Here is a 20,329-nt window from a genome sequence, read left to right on the forward strand (position 1 = left end):
GTTAATATAAATTGATGCCCCTGAAAATAATTTTGGACAGCTATCTCAATAAGATATTTTTAATGCCAATAGATGGAATAATACAGTGGTGGTTGATTTTTTTCTTCTTTTTTCAATTTCAAAAGGAAATTTAGCAGTGATAAAATCATGATATTGTCATAAAGTAGCAAATCTCTTCCAAAGAATCAACTCAGAACTGTCTTGACGCTGATATAACTAAGAAACTGAAGTGATATATTTCCTTCATAAAAATAATCCTGGAGGTTAATTCTGATCTCACTAACATATTTCACTCATTACTGCACTGGCAGTCAGATGAGGAGGAAAACAATATACAAAAGCAGAGGAAGAGAGGTGATTTCATTGTATAACAATAAGTCAGGTTTCCCTCCTAAAAAGATGCCTTTTTGTTTCTCTAATGGATTTACAAACCCCTGTTTTGATGAAATTCATTTGGAGCTACTAACTTTGCTATGAGCAAGTTTGTAGGGTTTCTTCACTGGCCCTGCTGCCTTAAGCACATCAATAGGATTGTCTGGACTTGCTTCTTGTCCATCACTCCTGGGAAGGTCTGTGGATATAAATAGAAAGTAAGAAGAGTGGTGCAACTCTTTGCCTAAGTTTTATTGGTCCATTGGCTTTTAATGTTCATTGAAGTCGCTGGGGTTCTCTGCTTGAAAATTGTTGCTGCAGTACATTTACTGACAGTTACATGATTTAATTTTAAGGAATTCAAATTAAAAAGCATCAGCTATAATTTTATCTGCTGCCAGTATCTCAGAAGGAATTAGCACAAGTGTGAGTGTGGAGAAGAATTTCATAACAGAGATAGATTCCATGAATGGATTATGTTGACTTGTGCTCCTTGGTGGCCCTTCTCAGGAGAAGATTAGTGCAGGATTCCTGAAAACTTAAAAAAAAGCTTCAAAAAAAAAGAATAAATTTTCTTTGCACACCTCCTAGTTTCAAAAACTCCATGACAGCACAGTAAGCAGGTATGCTTTTTTGATCTTCTATTTTTTAACTCAGTTGTTGGAAGCTGTGGCTGGATATTAATCAAGGATTTGCTAGTTCAACATCTGTGGCTTTCTCCAATGCATTTTATGTCACCCTGGCTACATCAGTATTGTAGTGTGTGTGCACAGATTGGGCTCCTGGCCAATCCACTCCTGTCACCTCCCCTCTATGTCAGGAATGTGGTGACAAGAAAAAGCCATGTACCTTGGTTTTGCCTCAAAGCTGAGCAGGGACATTAGTTAGACATGGATCTGGAACTCAAGTCTAGGTCATTCACATGGCTCAACTGCTTAGCAATATCTAGCCCAGTGGAGAAAATACTGATTCCATCTCCTAATATATTAATGTACCCATTAATATTGCAAACTATCCTGACTTTATACAGAAAAAAAGAATGAACCTTTTACCAAAAATAAAAAAAAAAACAAAACAAAACATAAAACACCCACACTAAAAGTCTGGTTCCCTGTTTTGGTGATTTACTGCTCCATTATGTTGTGGTGAAGAGAGTTGTTAGTTGCAGAGCACCATTTTGCAGTTCTTCCTTTAAAGTTATGTAGCAAAGACAAATTTTTAATGAAAATATTAGAACCCATTTTTTCTTTCAGTCTGATTTTCACTACTGTTATTTTCTTTCTGTTTTCAACTATTGCCAAGTAGAAAAGAAGAAGAATGTAAAATGAGAAGCTATTGAACTACTAATGGTAATACACTTAAGGAGACCTTAATCAATTACCTAGAAAACTTAGACCTGATGTGTTTGAATCTATTGTCAAAATTTAGGCAAAATAATTAAAGGCTACAAAAGTATCATGCAAATCTGATTTTATCCCATAATGCACTCAGCAGGGGAAAAAAAAGTGTCAAAACATTCCAAGAACTTGGATTTAATGATTTCCTGAGATGCAACAGTGCTGAATAAGCTGTTATTACAAGATCAGTCCAGTCACCTTGTACTCAAGATTGTATCTAACTTACAGAAAAATGATCAGTGCTGTAGCAGTTCTCCTACTTTTCATACTCCTGTGACCATATTTTATCTTATTAACTGTATTATTTCCTAAGATTGGGAAACCTTTAGGTTAGCAGCAGTCACCATAAAATGTAGCACAACCTATTACATAAATTTTCACTTACTTTTTTCTCTCCTGAGCCCAAAAACCTGTATTGGTCTAAAATATATTGGTCTCAAATATATTGTTCAGAAGGGAAGGCATCAAGGTATGGTTTGGCAGCAACAAAAAAATTAGAAGCTTACCACTTCTCTTGGGAATTAAATGCTATAATCACCTTTCAGGATACTTTTTGAAAAGCTAAGTGGCTCTAGTGTTGCAACTGTTAGTCCTTAAATCATTTTTGTGGTCCTTCCCTATAATCATTCAACTTCCCCAAATCCTTTTAAAATGAAGGACCTCAGAACTGTACAAAGTAGCAAAGTTTACATCTTACTGCTGCTGATGGCAAAATCAAGTCCCTGTAGTTAGAAGGTCGTTTTCTACTTATAAATCCACTGACTGAACGAGCTCTTTAGGCACAGAATTCCAGCAGGGCTTTGTGTTCAGTTGCTTGTCATCTCTGATTCTTAGGTTATTTTCAGTTTATTGCTTCTTTTTTTTGTTTTGTTTTGTTTTCTTTTTGATTGTGAGTAAGCTCTGGTGAAGCTCTGGTGTGTATCTGCTGGCTACAGGGTCATAAATTGTGCAGCCACCAAGAACGGCTGCACTCTGCTGCACTTTGCCTCACACAGTGCTGAGAGCAGAAACCCCTGCAAAATGGTTGTCCTTCAATTTCCCATTATGCAATTACCACTTGCACTTGTGTAGAGACTCGTTTATTTATTATTTTTTTAGCTAGTAATAAAATATTCCTCGTTCATGTCATGAAAATACCATGATAAAGGGCAAAGTCTCTGAGGAAGGAAAGGGCAGGGAAGGGAAGGGAAGGGAACAGGGACACAAAAATCTCAGTTAAATGGTATCAGACATCACTGCTGAGAACATAGGAGTTAAACTTGACCTCTGTCACCTTCTTCTCTGACTGAAGACTATGGTTTTCCTTGTCAGAAACACTTAAAGAGAAACTTCCCCTAAATATTAAGCCATAGTCACCTTCTTAGTTCATCTTGCTTTCAAATTAATATCAGTAAGACTGCTTTATGTGAGTTTTTTAATTCCCAAAGTTTTTTAAAATGCTATATTCCTATTTAATTCCTTACAAATATTTTAACAGTCAGTTCTCTTTGCAGGGAAAAAAAAAAAAAAACTCCATAGAAATATCTAACAATTATTTTAAGTGTATGCTCAGCAAATTTCCAAGTAATAGCCTTTAAATGAGTTAAAAGCTTACTGTGCTTTGGTAGTTTTTATATCAGATCACAAGTGCTTTCAGTCCTTCAGGATCTTCTTAATGAGTGATCCAGTGATTCAGGTAGGAATTTTCTGTGATGCCATGAAGACAGCTGTAGAACACAGAAATTCATATGGTCAGTATAAGAATATAGGAGTGGACTGTGAGACATTAAATATGTTGTTAACTGTGCTGCTCTGAGCCAATTATTCCAGAGTTTCTCAGAATCAAATGAGCATCTGGTGGCCACTGGTATCTTTTTTTCTGGAATGCATGATTAGTAGTGAAACATCTACTGTGCCCTCATCTTTATGTCAAGATACTGAAACAGACTGCCCAGGGAAGTGGGGAATTACCACCCCTGGAAGTGTTCAAAAGGCAGGTGGATGTGGCACCTGGGGACGTGGTTTAGTGGTAACATGGTGGTGTTGGTTAATGCTTGCAGTTAAGGATGACAGGGGTCTTTACCAAAGTTAGTGATTCCATGATTCTGTAACATCTAATCACATGAATATGTATTACTCAGGTCATTCAACATATAATCAAATATTTATTTTTTTTAATTGCCACTATCTGCAGCACTGGAAAAGCCTGCTCCAAGAAGCCTGTAAGAGATTGTGCTGTCTTTGCAGTGAAGAGTGGCCACAGAAAACTACAGGGATATAATTATTTAAAACATAGTGTGGGAATCAGATTGTTTGTGTTTTTTGCTGAATTACTCAGTTCTGTCACTGATAAAATTTCTCACATAATTCCTCATGACTGGATGTGTACATTTGTTCTTGCATTTTGTTGATACACAGACAGATCTAAGTTAATACAAATACTGTCTTTTGATATCCTGAGGATTTATGTTACTGACAGAATACCATAATTCACACAATTCATGCTAATCTTTCCATCCAAGTCGAGTAATTTCAATTTATTTTCCTCAGAACATTTATATGGATGAGGCAGAAATCAATGAACCTTTCTTGAACTTTTTGTCCTGACATCACAACCAGCTGTGCTCTCCTCCACTAAGCACTAGCTTGTGCTCTCCACAAAGGTTATTTGCTCTCTGCTGCCTTGAAAGCAAGACTTATAGTGGCTACTAAATTCATGACCAGTTGGTCCTGAAAGGGATTATTTTGATGAATGCAGAGAAAGAGGAGCAGTGGAAGGTTGTATTTTTCTCCAGGTTGCACTGGAAGGGCAATTGAGAGATCCTGTCTGAACTTCTTCTTTCTTAAACCCAATGGGCCTGCAATTCTTCAGAATTATTCAGAAACAAACTATGAATACTCTGGAAAGTAAATCATTATTATTCTACCACACCAAGCTGTCACCTCCATATGAAGATTAGGGATAGTCCTCTAAAATAACAACGTTGAGACACAGAACATAATAAGTATGACATATTCTATGATGAACAAACCAAATTTCTTTTGAATTCCATTCTACATAATTAATTGCACCAGTGCTGAGTGCAAACTCTATTTGCTGTCCTGCTCCTGTATTTCTAAAAGCAATGAAATGGTAAATGCATGTAAGATATGTGCATAGGCCCAGGCAGGGGGGCAAGGTGAATAAAATCATTGACATGTAACAGCAATACATTTTGGGGTATTCTTGTGTGTCCTGGAATGCATGCCTTTGGTGAGAAACTGAAACACTACATTGCCTGTGTTGTTGCAAAAATGACAGACCTCAGATTTCTCCTGGTGACTGCAGAGGGAAGTGTGAAGTCTGTTTTTCAGCACAGAACCTGCAGGTGAAGTGATGTCAGCTCACAGGACACAGGGGTTTCCCACTCATCCCAGAGGTCAGAGCAGCAGTCAGACCTGGGGCAGAACAGACATCATTTTTGAAGCCACAGCTCACCTGTGACCTGCCCACTAGGCACCACAATTAATTGCTTTTACATGTCTTGACATAATTGGAGCAGAAAACTCAGAAAGAAATAATGGTTAAGGTGTGCAAATGGCCAAATGTGAAAAAAATCAGGACATTTTAAAGATAAAACCACATAGAATATCATGCAACATTAAACAGTAACAAAACAGGCAAAATGCACACAGCACAACAGTCTGCATGAGAACTCAGCCTTCTTCCTGCAAAGGAAGAATTTTTTTTTTTCTTAATCAGTGATAAGTTCTTAGTGATTTTTGAGAGGGTGATATTACCATTGTGAGGACTTAATATACTTTAACTGTTCAGAAAATGTAAAATTCTGCATTTTAACCAAAGATTGTATAATGACAGTGCAATGGGCCTGGATTTCTCATTAATTATTTGCAGATTTTTGTTCTAATGCTAATAGGGGCTCAACAAGCCTTTGAAAGAGGTTGTATCTTAGATTTGTTGAAAATCAAGTTTCTTACCATGTAGAAAGCATGTGCCAAAAGCTCTAGAGACATTTATTTTTGTGTGAGAGACTGCACTAGATAACCATACTCAAGCTAGCAATTGTGGAGCAGTGCAGTGGCTCTCAGGTTGTAAGCTGACCAGATGAAGAATTGCCAGTTTATTCTGAGGAAGTTTGAATCAACAAAACATAATCGTTTCTGTTGATTTTGGGTAGCGTGTCTCAGATTTGAGGAGCTGAGAGGGGAAAGAAGATAATACTTTATCATTTTACATGCACATGTGTAGATTTTAATGTTCTGTGTTTCCTTGAGAGGAATCCCATGGTGCCAATTAACCTAACTTATTCCAAAACAATTCTCTGTTTGGAAAGAATAATTTTCATTGTGGGTGTTCCATGAAATTGTATGCCTCATACCCTGTTATTACTGAGATGTGTGCAGTGCAATTGAGAATGCCAGTTTCTTTTCCATGCTCTGTATAGATTATAGCTGTATCCCACACACAGTGCTAGATAATCCCTACTTTAATTTTGTTATGTGTACAAATCCTTTTTGAACATTTAGCGGTTTAAAAAATGTAAAAATCCATCATCTTCTGAAACTACATTTGTTAAAACCAAAAGCTGAATTTAGAAGTGATCAAAACCAATGAATAACATGGCAATTATCTAATTAAAAGGAAATTATTGCGTTTGCTGAAATATAACAGGGAGATCATGATAGCCAACACAAAATGGCAAAGAAGGAATAAAGTTACGCAGAAAATTCCATGGTTTTTAGCCAACACAGTTTCAACCACATGTTTTTCTTTAATGGGAGGAGGTTTAACAGTCCACTAAGGCTCCAGGATTCATCATCCCTTTAAGTTCTTGGACACCCCAAAAACTGTAATGAGGTCCCAAGAATCCTTCAGGGAATCCATGACATACTGGAGTGCTCAAAACCAGTCCTGTGTCCTTGGGATTTCTCTGTGCTTTCCTGTCCATCAGAGCTATGATTTCCTTTTGTTACATCCCTTGTATTGTGCCACATGGAAAAAGGGTCCTGTGTTTGTCTTGAAAGAGGTGAAAAATTGAGTAATACATTTACTCTCATAGTTAATACAGCCCAACTGCTATTCCTATATATATATTTCCCCCAGATGCCACAGAACAATTTTCCTTTATATCCCCTTACACATTTTCTCACAAGCTCTTAAGTCTTATTCCTTAGACAGGATCAGCAAGTTGGGTTGAGGGAGGAACACTTCCTCCAAGGAGCACTGGTATATTATCATGTTTTCCACCCATTTTATCCCCTCTGCAATAAAAGTTGGACAAATGATCTGCCCCTAATTAATGGTTTATATATAATTCTAGCTTTAAAAACAGTCAGAACTAATTTTTCCCATTACCAAAAACATAAAAAGCTCCAAAAGATGAAACCACTTAGTAGCTGACACTTATTTTTCTTCATTGTCAGTGTCTGCCTACATTCTCATATTGCTGGAATTTTAAAAGAAATTATTCCATAAATCTCAATAAAGTAATATTCTCTCTTAGATTTAATTTGGAAAATGGAATATACAATCTGTGGGAGAGACTTCTGCAAAATACTTTCAACCATTTGTTTTTAATTTACAGCAGATACTTTTTAAAACCTTGATCTATCTTCACTGGCTTTGGATTGCAATCCCTACAGCTGAATTGCAACAACTTTAATTTATGTAATAATCATTATTTTTATGCTAGCTGAATGCCTTGAAACAGAAGAGTGAGTAAATCACCCAAAAACTTTTATATTTTTGGCATTCTTAAAAATTTGGTGTATCTCCATCATCTGGATTCTCAATCACTGTAACAGCCCAGAGACAGCACACAAGTGGTAGTAGGTGTCTGGATCTAAGTGATGCTGTAGTATAAATGAGAAGAGGTTTTTTTAGCATCAAACCACATAAGAAAAGTTCTTACTGAGCTCTTCCTTAAAGAAAATACTTGCCTCTCCATAACAAAGTGGATGCTTAATTGTTAGTAATGAATGTGCAATGATGTTGCACACCTACAGAGGTCAAGTTGAAGACGTGACCAAGTGCTATTGACTCTCTTTATCAAGTAACAAGCCATGTTTAGGGCTGCTAAAACCTTAAAGATCTCATCAAATCAGTAGAATTTCAAATCAGAAGAGAGGTGATGTGAAACTGTGGCAGCTTCCAAGATATGACAGGACAATCTTATCAGGACAGGATCGCTCCAGTGAGTTTTGGAGGGAAAGAACAGAAGTCTCAGTGCTGTCATGTAACAAGCAGGTGTGTGCCTGTGTAAATGAGCCAGAAGATCAAATAAACCTTAACAAGCCACCTACAAGATTACAGATCATGGCCCTGCCAAACTCAGGGTAGGTCCAAACATATGTCCAAAGTCTGCAGCAGCAGGCAAATCCAAAAGTAGGGAATATCAGGGAACTACCCCACAGAAACCATTTTATCCCTCTGCTAGTTCTCTGTCACTGGGGAAAATTAAAACTCTTTCACAGACAGGATCCATGTTTCTCCAATGGCCTGTGGAGCTAGGTAGGCTGCAGGTAAAATTGGATCAAACCCTTTATTTAGAAATTTTTGGTAAAGAAATGTGTAGTGGATTACTAAATTTAAAAGTAATGTCATCCCTGAAGCAGAAGGTTTGAAAACTGTGGTTTTTCTGTAGTTAATGAAACAGAGTTTTGTAACTTGCAACATTTTACACTTCTTGGAGAGATACATTCTCCTTACAAATTGTATGGGCCATTACATTTTTTTTTTCTTTTAAAATGGTATATTAGACTTACATAGTACAAATAAAAAACAAAAGGAACATAGTTCTAAACAACCCACACAATCCCCTACTTTGTATAAAATGCATATACATTTCATCAATGTACACAAATTTTGTTTTATTTTACTATCTACATAAATAGTTCAACTTCCAGGACTAAGTATTCTAAGGAAAAAAAGGTAGCAAATAACTAAGTGAAGTGAACTTAATTTGCTCCTTACTAGCCTAGTAACTTCTGAAATCATTTTATATGAATGGTCAAAAACAAAAACAAAAAAACAAACAAAATGCATGAAAGAAAATTACTCTCAATCTGAGCAGAACTAAAGTTACTTTTAATAGGCCTTGAGAATTCCTTTACTCAACAAAACAAAAATGTACCTTTGACAACCCATGAATAATTTAGGTGAATTGAAGCATAATAAACTAGAATCCTCGGTACTGAATTTTATTTATTTGATTTCCTTAAGTGTTGCAGTTCATGAAAGTAGAAACTACAATCAATGTAGAAATTACAGACGATATCATGAAAGTGAAGAGAATGTCTCATGCATGTGTTAGAAGTTCTAAATATGCAGTGAAGGGGAGGTTTTTGGAAAAAGAAAAGAAACCAAAAAACCCCAAAACAGTTCCAAAACTGAAGCACTGGATTTTTAAGCAGAATCTGCCATGTGCTGATTTGGTTAGCAAATGTGTCTGGGTGCTCAGCAGCTCTCAGTGATAAAGCAGAAAGTGCAAAGGGTGTTGCTGTGTTACAGTATCGCTCTGTCTGGAGTATTCAGAGAAGCTCCCAAGGCTGGGCTGCACAAAACTTGCACTTCTTCCATTATGTTTCCTTGTTTTCTGTCTGAATTCTGCCCATTTACAAAAAGGTAGAATAGTGTTTTCTTAATGCTGTCCTCAAGCACACAATTCTTCATTTGATCAAAAACTAGTGGAATTAGGATTTGTGTTCAGCTGATTAAAGGTCTGGGTCCATGATACTTTGTTTCAGTTCTAGCTGTTTGAAACTTTATCGTCTTAATTTTGAGACTGAACATACACTGTGTTGTTCTAATTGCACTGGCTTTTTGCAAAGAACTTTGTACTGTATTCAGCCAAGTTACAGGGTTTCCAAGATCATGGTCTTGGCTCAGGATAAATGGAGCCAATGAGCTAAACAAATTCCTGCTTTCTTGGTTCTTATAGTACGAGAAAAATGGAAAGAGCAGGATACTTTTACTGCTTTGTACAAGTGAAACAATCCTGGAAACTGCAAAAATTTAAGTTAGCTGTGTTTATGTCAGAAAGACACACTATTGTAGAAATTATTTTTAGCTTTCTTTTGAAATGTGAACTACAAATTATAACATTAATGAAGTAAACATTTCTTTCTTGGAAAGTTTAAGAAAAGTTCGATTTAAGATAATCCGTTTGGGATTTAAAATAATAAAGAAATTGAGTTTAGTACAGACCAAATATTGTGTTCTTGTAACATGTAATAGTAATAACTCTGTGTTGAACGAGGATACACATGTCTATATTTGTTTCAACTTCTGTTATTGAGAATGCTTTTCTAATGAGATAGATTTTAAAACTGGGGTTGAAATAAATGAGTAATGGAAAAAAAAGAAAGAGAAGGGACTTCTAATCAGGAAAACAGTGTACATTCTTTCAAAGTCATGTTTATAAGTTCAGAGAAGCAGTGGATCTAGTTCAAAGACAAACCATATTTCAATCTGCTTTTCAGAACTACCCTATAGTTCACTACTAATGTTTGTTTTCATATAAATGGTAGCCCAACAACAACTGATTACTTGAGATGCATTACTGGGCATCATCATGGGCTTTCAGTTGCAAGGTATCACAATCCCTATGGAATACTGAAAAGGCAAATCTAGTCTTGATGCAGATCTTGAGCGAAATATATGAGTTGATTCAGGAAGTTAACATGGTTGAGCCACTAAATAAAAGTGACCATAATATAATTAAGCTCAACATCCTCCCGTGGGAACCTACCATAAGGTAATAATATTACAGTACTTTTCAAAAAAGGAAGATTTTTATATTGAGGAAGTTAGAAATAGCCTGAAGGGGAAAGTTAGGAAATTAAAATCCATAGAAGCAACATGGAGGTTCTTTAAAAGTACCTTATTAGGCTTGGGGAAAATACGTATATACTGGAACAATCAGGAATCAAGAAGGTGAGAAATATTACAAGGTACAAGGGAATGTTCAGGCCCCCAAAAAATAATAATCCTATAATAAAATGGAAATCCAACTCAAGTGACACTAAGAGAGCAGAATATAAATTCAGAACACCAGAGTAAGGGTTATATCCTGCCATTGTTTCAGTGACAGAGTAAGTAGGAGTTTCCCATAAATATTCATGGTAGAACAACATTCTGAGGTTTGAGAGGAAATTTGAAGGACAAATAGGGGAAAATACAGAGAATTTTTAAGGACATTGTGATAGAAGAACTTCATCAAGCTAGGTGATGATCTCTGGCAAGGGCTGGTTAGGTGGGCCAATGGAGTATAAAAATAAAAGATACAACTTGATTTCTTTCCATAAGAGAAACTGAGAAAAGCACATCCTATAGTTGGTGTTTAACATCTGATGCTTTTCCACCTGTAGGATGAGAAGGGTGAAAAAAAAAGAGGGAGAAGAGAAATCGAGCGAAGCACCAGTATAAATTACCCTGAAAATAAGTGCTCTAAAGAACTGAAAATTTGAGTAGTTAAGGTAATGAAGCTGTGCTATTTGTTTTTACAATATCTCATCTTTGAGTCTGGCTTTAAATGAGCTCTCTCTGAAAGTCATCCTGCAAATAATAGAGAAGGGAGGACAAAAAATCCTGGATTAAAAATTAGGAGAATTGTGAAATTAGGACCAAAAAAGCATCTTGTTTATGTATTAATTTCTTGCCACAAACAGAATACTGTCGAAGAATCTGTAAGATAATTAAGAAAGATTACTTTATATTTCTAGAAGTTCTATTTTGTGTTTCTGAAGAAAGTGATATGAGGGATTTCTGCTCATGCAATAGAAACACCCTGTTGAGGTTCTGACTGCACTCAGGCAAGAACTGCACTCTATCAGCGCCTCTGGACATATCTCCAGTACACTTCTAAATTAGGAGTGAAAAACAAATAAAAGAATAAATAATCCATATCTAGAAAATAATTTTAAAATGTATGATATTATATTACTTCCAGAAAATCAGCTGTTATTTTGAAAAATTCATAACTAAGTGTCAGAATTTGCTGGTGATACAAGATTGAGTGTGTTGGAAGGAAGTCCAGAGATATTTTTTTAAATATAAGTAATGAAATGCACAGTAATTTAATATAACATAAAGAATCTTTCAATACACAAGGAGCTCTCTCATCTTATTCTGTTCCATCCTGGAAAAAATATAAAGAGTGTCAGTGACAACTCCAAAAATCTAACCAACTATAAAAAGCAGGTATTGAGCAGTATCTAAAAGAGATATTTGGGTAATGAACACTGTCACTATTTAACTCAGCAGCATCCTCAGCAGGACAGCAAGATACGGTTGACTAAAATAGTATTAAAAAGGGTTTATAATATATTTATTTTGGAAAAAAACAAGATCTAGCAGAAATAGGTGAAGTAATACATTTCAGAGAAGGCAATACTGCCTTTTCATTCTATTTTTTCTTTGATGAAAAAGTTTAACAAATTGAATTGTCACACTTGAAAGGAATGACATTTAAGCAACATAATCACTTGTCTGTTACATGCTGCTGCTTTGATGGTTTTGATTCAGCACCAATTAATGAAGTATTTGCCTGTAGCTTTTCTGCTACTATAATTTATTATCCAATTGTTTACAAAAAAAATACAGCAGCCATGTAGCTTTCCTGATAGAGAATTGGGCCATCTGTCCATAAAACTGGGTGCAGGTAGGTCCTGTGTCTGCTGGTGTGGTAGCCTATAGAACAATCACTTTTAATCTTTGCTCAGATCCCTTGTGCAGAAATAACATAGTGCTAGTGTTTGTTTTCTGTGTGGGACAGAACCAAGCATCTCAAAATTAGCTTTTATGTGAAACTTGAGGTATGCTGCCAAGATTGGTGACTTGATAACTCATTTAGGCTACCACACTCATATGTACAGGCTGGTTTGTATTAGAGCTGGATGCAATAGAAAGCATTTCCACCAGTAACTAGGAATTGTCAAGATATGCTTCTGGGGAAGCTTATAAAATTACAAAATATTGGACACAATATACAATAACACAATTAAATTCAGAGAGGCAGCTTCAAAGGCAAATAAAAAGTCAATGGTCCTTGCTCACAGAGACCTGCTGTGCTACTGCATGAAATTAAATACTGTTTGGTAAAAGGGACTCATTGCTCTGTAGAAATCAAGCACATTTTCCAGGATATGCAAATTAAAGATTGTAGTCCCTGTCATGAATCAAGTGCAGAATTCCTCTCCTGATCCTTAGGAAGGTTGTTTGGAAACCTTCTCAGGTCAAGACTAGAAATTCTAGTAAAAAACAGAAAAAGGAGAAAAAGTCCATAACAACATAACAAGTAGCTTGATGGGTTAAATGTTTAGATTAGATGCCTAAACTGGGGGGTATTTTCACTGATTAGGGTTTTCCAACAATACCTGCTGCAGAAATGTTTTGCCAAAAACCCTAGATTAGCACAGGAATCACAGACTGTCACAGAGGATGATTACATTGGGGATGTCATTGTCTAATTTCATTGCCACACTGAACTACCCCACTTGCAGAGCAAGGTCCTGAATGAAGCCTTCTATTCCCTGGGCTGAACAAGCCCCTCTCCAGCAGCCTCTCTGCAGAAGGCAAATGCTCCAATCCCCAGCCCCCTTCACTGTGCTCACTGTGGTGTAGTGACACCACTCTGGTGCCGAGGGGCTGAAAAACTCAGAACTGCAGGTGCAGTGTTCTCCTGCAGCCTCCTGAGTGCAGAGAGAAGGGAGGATGATGTGTTTCTCTGCTGCCTGTGCTCTTGTGAAGCAGCCCAGTCTGCAGCTGGTTTTCTCTGCTGCCAGGGCACTCTGCTGGCTCACGTTCAATTTGCTGTCTGCTGAGACCCCACACTCTCTTTCAGCTGAATCTCCCCAGCCAGCCAGCTCCCTGCCTGCATTGTTGCAGATGTAATGGGATTTGGAAAAGAAAAAGTCTGCAGGAATCTCTATCTGTAGTTCTGATTCATTCCTTCTGGCTAGGCTATCCAGTCAGAGGTAGTTCTTACCCAACACAAAGAAGATCAAAGTTTCTGTTTAAAACCTAGAATCTAGAGATAGCTCCCCCCCCCCCTCCAAAATATCTTTCTTATCCTTCAGTCCCTCTTCCCACCATAAAACCCATCAAGCTACTTTAAACACTGTAAGGTTTAGAACTTCTTATCAGGCTGGCTCCTCTCTGTCTTAAGAATTACTTTAATTCCTCAAACACCAGAATTCAAATGAAATTTGCTAAGTGCATGGATGTGCATCAGAGTTCAGAAATAATAGATGCTGTGATGCTGTTGGCTAAATGGCTGTGAACTGCAGATGTGCATAGAAGGGTGTGAAAGAAGCCTCACTACTCACACTATTTCCACTGAAGACTGTCCTTTAAGGGGTTGATTTTCAGAACTCTTAATCACTGCTGTAACCAGATACTTAGACTTGAATATTTATTATATACGTAAGGCATTAAATACTTATTGTGATTTATAGCTTGGGTTAGGATGTTATTTTTAAATAAGCCATGTAAAGTACCTTCAATCCTGTCCATTCACACATGCATGAGGCAGACTCCAAAATCATGAAATTGGCTTAAAAAGCCACGTGCTTAAAAAGTCCATTTGAAAACAGGGAGAGTGGAAATTCACTGCCTCCTTACTTTTTAGTTTGATTTGTGTTCTCAGACTTCTTCCTGCAATCAAGAAGTCTGAAGGTTTCAAATTAAAAAGCTGAAAACCTACTTGCAGTGCTTTATTCTACTAATTTCAGCTTTAAATACACCTCTTATACTTTGCAAGGCTTGTAATTTAATTGCAAGCACTGGCTACACAACAGACTAAGATGTGTGCACACAGCTATGTCACTGAAAATTCCACAACATAATGAAATATTAGTTGTAATTAACAAGAGACTGGATTGCTGAGGTTCTGTGGCATGCCTGCAAATGTTTGAGCCCACATTCCTTCCATACAGTCAGCTCTGACAAGGCTCATAAGTCCCTCATGCAGTGAGACTGTGGGAAGAGCCCATATGGGCAGAGAGCAGGGGAACCTGCTGGTGTTCTGGAGAATATCTGCTTTGTTTCAATCTTCTGAGCAGAAAGGGCAATTTTCATATTACACTTATTACATTTCGTGTGTCCCTGGGAGATTTTTCCTCTATCAGTTCCAAGAACAATTGCAAGGAAATATTTTTGAGTTTATGAATTTGTAGAGGAAGTGAATTTACCACTTTTAAATATGTTTAAGCAGTTACATTTTTATTCCTCAGATACAGCAAACTGTATATAGCCTGTCATTTTTTCAGAAGTTACTGTTCTTTCTCTCCTAAGGGAATATGGTTTCTATAGCTTTAAGGAGGCTCTACTAATTATTATATACCTCATATTGCTGAAGAAGAAATTATGTTTATGTTAGCTATTTTTCTTTCAGGAATTGTTCCATTCAGTATTAAGTATAGATTGCAAATGTGTGAATTTCTTATTCCTTTTCTGGGGGAAGAAGTATAATAAAAAATGTTGGCATTTATCAAGGAATAATATATCAGTGTATTACAATATTCTGATAGCTCTAGTAATTTTTTCTACTTTGAATTTGAATAACTGTCACATTTAGCTAATGTCCACTCAAATGCAAAAGTATAAATAATGACATCATTTAAAACAGATGCCCAAATCTTCCAACAACAACAACAAAATCAGGAATAACGAATAATATTTACTTAAATTTCAAGTTTATATTAAGTAATGCAATGGACTATTTGTAAAAGTTGACAGGGGTCTTTGGATTAAATTGGCCCACATCATATGTGTACTGCGTATCTTTGAAAGATGACTTGAAAGATAACATCCCAGTCAATAATTCCATTACAAATTAATCCAACTGGTAGATATTTGTCTAAGGACAAGGATGCTGATGACCCAGTCATTCTGGACCACAGAAAATGATCCCATGACTCCTCAAAAACATTTTTTAAGTGTCATTCCAAGAAGCCTTTGCAGACCAATTGTGCTAAATGTGCATTTGTCACATGGAAGGGAAAATTGTTTCCTACATAAAACAATTATGATGATGCTTATTTCATTTAGAAGAGAGCAACACCAAAGAGCATGGTTCCTTTCTTCATGTGAGACCTAAGAACCCAGGACTGAAACTTTGGCTCTTATAGACAATCACATTTTTGACAAATTGCTACTGCTGTACTCCTATCATTCCTGGACTGTTTGGGGTTTGGTTTTGTTTTGTTTCAAACAAGTTACAAAGATGGCTTAACTTCAGAGAGATTTTCTTAATGAAATCCATTCCACCCAGAAGGTGTTCTCTCTAACAAATGGGAAACATCACTAAATTTAACCCAAAGTCTGAGCATATGGAAAGCTACATAGATGATGTCAGACATTACAAATATTATTTGTACTTGCTAGTTTACTTCAAGGGAAATTATGAGAATGACATCATAATGATGACTGACTAATTTTTATTAGTGTTTTCTCTCTGAAACTCTAGACTTAGAGTTATAAAGAAAAACAGCTTTTAAAATGCCGTATCTGTTATTCTTTTCTAACACTTTGTGATTTTCTTATTTATAAAAGATATTCATATTTTAAAATACCATAGATACTATCAGCTCTTATTCTACTCTGACACATCAAATATTTTATGTCAAAAAGAAAAAAAAATATTCTTTAATGCTCATAAAAGATAGGAAATGATCACATCTTCTTTTAAATTAATTGCTGCTTGGGTTGGCCTACGAACCTATAAACTCTGCTGAAAGAGTTGTTGCTAATTTCTTTACAACAGTTTCTTACTCTGGGAATGAATTATGCTGATGAAGGGGTGATGACCAGTTTAGCAATAGCGATATGTTCCTGCAGTCAGCAAAGACAAATCACAGGGTGCCACAGCTTTGGAAACATCCAAAATCCACAGGACCTGCAGAGCTCTATTTTACAGCAAGAAACCCAGTAGTGCAGGGTTGCATAAGTACTTTTTGCAAAGGTCTGTTGGGTGATTTTGCTTACAGGATCAGCTCCAGGTCTGCAGGGCTGCTCAGGTGCTCTGTGTTACCTTCAGAGCCAGACACAGCAGCAGCCAAGGACAACAATAAAACAGTGTCTCCCAGGGCAAGGCAAGAACTTCTTCAAGCCCAGGCAAAGGGCATCCCTACAGGAATACTGTGGGAGTCACCAAGGGATGAGACACCATGATGCAAGTCAGCAGGGACTCCACAATTAAAACCTGGTGGGTGGCACAGCAAGCCAGAGAATTGTGGAGAATTCCCCTCCCTATTTTTAGGAACTTAGTGCCACCAGACTGCATTCCTGGGCTCTTTACTGAGGACAAGGTTAGGCCACAACACCACAAATCTCCATGACCATATTAGTATCTTTCTCCAAATGCTCTTGCCCCATTCAGCACCATGGTTATGGTTGACCTCAAAGGCAATGGTGTTGTCAATGTGTTTATGGTTGAGCATGCTCATAGATGTCACGCATATTAGGACCTTTGTTTATCTGTGAAGACTTGTTTTCATGAAAAATTAATATTTATGGTGTCACAGTGCTTACACACATTAGGGTACTTTAAATGCTGTGCCCCAGTGGAGCCATCATATTCATGAATTAATTTAATATGCAAAATTCAAGGATTAATTTAGCATCTATAATCCCTGCCAGATCTGCATATTTGGCTCTGACTTCTGGCATAAAGTGATGCATTGTCAGTCTCAACTCCCACGTAGATATATTTAGGTGTGATACATTAGGTGTGCAAAGGCAAGGTTCACAATGACACTCCCATGGCTGAGTTAAAGTCCCACTGGTCAAGCTTTTGAGAAAATGCCCCCTCTCAGTCTTTGTCACCCTCTTGCCTTAACAATGCTGACTGAGTGTCTAACTGCTCTTATTTCACTTCAGTGCAAAGCAAAGAAAGTTCAGCAAATAACTAAGGCTTGGTACCATCATACAGCATTACAAATTTTTACTTCCAGAAAATCCAGCAACATCTTCCATAAATGCCATGTATGTGAGTTCATAGATACCCCAAAACAAGAGGTCTAGGTCGTATCAATGGCATTATTCAGCTCAGCACAAAAGGAAAGTTAGTTCTGAGACTGACTTTCAGAGCAATTCTTAGGAGAGCTACACCACCATGTAATGGGCCTATGCTCCAAGGAATGCTCCCCTAACCAGCCCCATTTACAAATGATTTGCAGGATAAAAATGAGCAAATGATCTGTAATAGATAATAAACAGCTAATCATTACATCACATATACCACATCAGTTAATATAGATATATTTATTAAACCTCTTTTATATATGACTTATGTTAAAGCATTCTATTTTACCAACGATTCAAAGGGATTAGAATTTAATTTGTTATTTTAGTATACTATACCTTTAAATTGTTGACATATAAGTTGTATAAATAGAAATACCATAAATCTCTTAAAAAATGTACCATAAATTTTTTATGTATGACCTTTAAGTAACAGCAGTCTGTTGCATAACTCTGCAGGGGAAGTCACATGGTGGAAACCTCATATTTCCTTAAATTTATGGTTGTTTCTTGGTGGTCTAAAAGACTTCTTTCTTTTTTTTTCCTAAAGTTGTAATCTTAGTAAATTGTTTAATGTTTGGTCTAATGCAGGTCAGTGTAAGTTCTTATTTAGATTTATAATAGGAAATATATAATGTCAGATACCAATGAAGCCTGGCTAATAAAGTCAAGGATACCAGTGTTATGTTTCATTATAATGATGTGAAGATAATGCCTTTAACTGCATAACCACCACGTTAGCAACAGACCATAAAATAATCTTTATGAAATATCAGGGTAAGATTAATTAAGAGAAAATTTTCAATTTTTTCCAGTAATTTTTTTCCTCCTCAATCAGAAGCATTTTTGATTGATAAATGCCCTCATCAACATTGTATCATATCTCATTTACTGATACCAAAAACCTGGAGAGAATTGGCTGCCTCATGTTATCCTGTTTTGCACTAGAAAAAAAAAAAAAAATCAGTGGAGTTTGGGTATGTTCCTAAATATTTGCTGAATTAGGGCCTTATGAAACAAAATTTTATATTAAGGTAATGATCATTGCCATTACTTAGAGGAAATTCTCCTCTTTCCAACTCCAAAGAGTTTGGTTTACACTCAGAGCAGTGTTATCAGCATCAATAGAAAAGTCTGCCTCAAGTTAAAACATGCAGGTGAACATAAGTTGCGTGAACAAGAAGAAATGATTAGTGGTTTTCCACCTCCACTGAAATCCTCAGAATCCAAAACAGGAATTTACAACATTTGGCAGAATAAAAATTAAACCCCACTCAGAAATGTCAATATTTAAAATATGTAGTACAACCATAATTTAATGAGTTCTTTAAAAATACACAGGGCACATACATGAAGTGCACAGTTTTCAAATCCCTTTTTCCCCAACAGTGGAATTGAATGTTGCAGGCATAAGAACATTAGTTTATTCTTTACTATAAAATAAATCCTTCTAGATAGTTCAAAGACCATTTATTTAAGCCTTAGGATATGTAAATCAAGCACGTGTGCACTGTTTATGCCCACTCATATTCCACTTTTGGGGCTACAAAAACAATTACATTTGATGGGAATTTAACCTACAAGGCCAAGGAAAACTGTGTTCACCTAAATGCTGGATGCAAGTGTATGTAGTGAATACGTGCATAACACATAAGCATAAACAGCTTGGAAAATCCAAGCCCTGCACAGTCATAAATCCTCTTCTGAGAGGCAGATGTGCAAGGCAGATGTGCATGTTCCACAGGAGATGCAAGTGAAAGCAGTGCTTTGTGTGTCCAGCCTGGCAGAGGATGAGGGCAGGTTTAGATTGGATATGAGGAAGAAATTCTTGACTGTGAGGGTGAAGACACACTGGCACAGGTTGCCCATCAATCAAAGATACCCAGTGTTGTGCTTTCAGTGTCTTAGAACCATTTGGTTCAATAGATTTTGGTCATCCTGTCTAAAGGTCTCAGGTGCTATGCAAGTTAAATGCTCACTAAAAAAGAATGGAAAATAAAATAATTAAAATTATTTTTTCTATTTTTAGCATTCAGACTTCTGGATAAGCACTAAAATAATTAATACATGTTAAATAAGAACCTTCAGGAGTGTTTAACAATGAGAAATCAGATATGTCAAAAATCTGCTGAAAACCAAATTAAGACCAAGATACAGTAACAGCCATTTTACTGTCATCATATTTACTGTCATCATTGCTCAGTTAAGGAACAGGTAATTTGTAAAATGAGTGTCTTTGAGCCTGGAACAGGGTTAATCCAGAATCTTGACACACTTGAAAGACTAGCAAACATTTTATTTTCTCCAAAATTTTCTTCAAAAAGAGCATTTAGAGCCTGAACTTAGAGGAAGGATGATAGTACTCAAGGCTAGTCTGGAGCAGAAGGCAAATGTGCACCAAAAAGAGAGTCTGGAACTTTTTTCTATCCATGCAAGGCATTCATTATCCCCACAAATAACAGAAAAATCAGCACTGCTGGGGCTTTCACAAGTAGATGAGGGTGTCAAGGGAGAGGCAAAAATCCATCCCGCAGGCAGCGAGTCATAGGAACCTCAG

The 20,329-nt window shown here is 36.6% G+C and overlaps 1 protein-coding gene and 1 long non-coding RNA gene across 3 annotated transcripts in view; one reads left to right on the top strand and one right to left on the bottom strand.

The window, feature by feature from the left end:
• Positions 1 to 20,329, top strand: part of HHIP (hedgehog interacting protein) — a 71,920-nt gene that overhangs the window by 18,298 nt on the left and 33,293 nt on the right. The window lies entirely within an intron of this gene.
• LOC306802714 overlaps positions 1 to 20,329 on the bottom strand; it is a 38,546-nt gene that overhangs the window by 870 nt on the left and 17,347 nt on the right. For both annotated transcript variants that reach the window (XR_013774437.1, XR_013774438.1), the window contains exon 2: positions 5,052 to 5,186. This is a non-coding gene — a long non-coding RNA (uncharacterized lncRNA). The remainder of the gene's footprint in view (positions 1 to 5,051; positions 5,187 to 20,329) is intronic.

Source organism: Erithacus rubecula (assembly GCF_903797595.1).
Source record: "Erithacus rubecula genome assembly, chromosome: 5".
NCBI classification, from domain to species: domain Eukaryota; kingdom Metazoa; phylum Chordata; class Aves; order Passeriformes; family Muscicapidae; genus Erithacus; species Erithacus rubecula.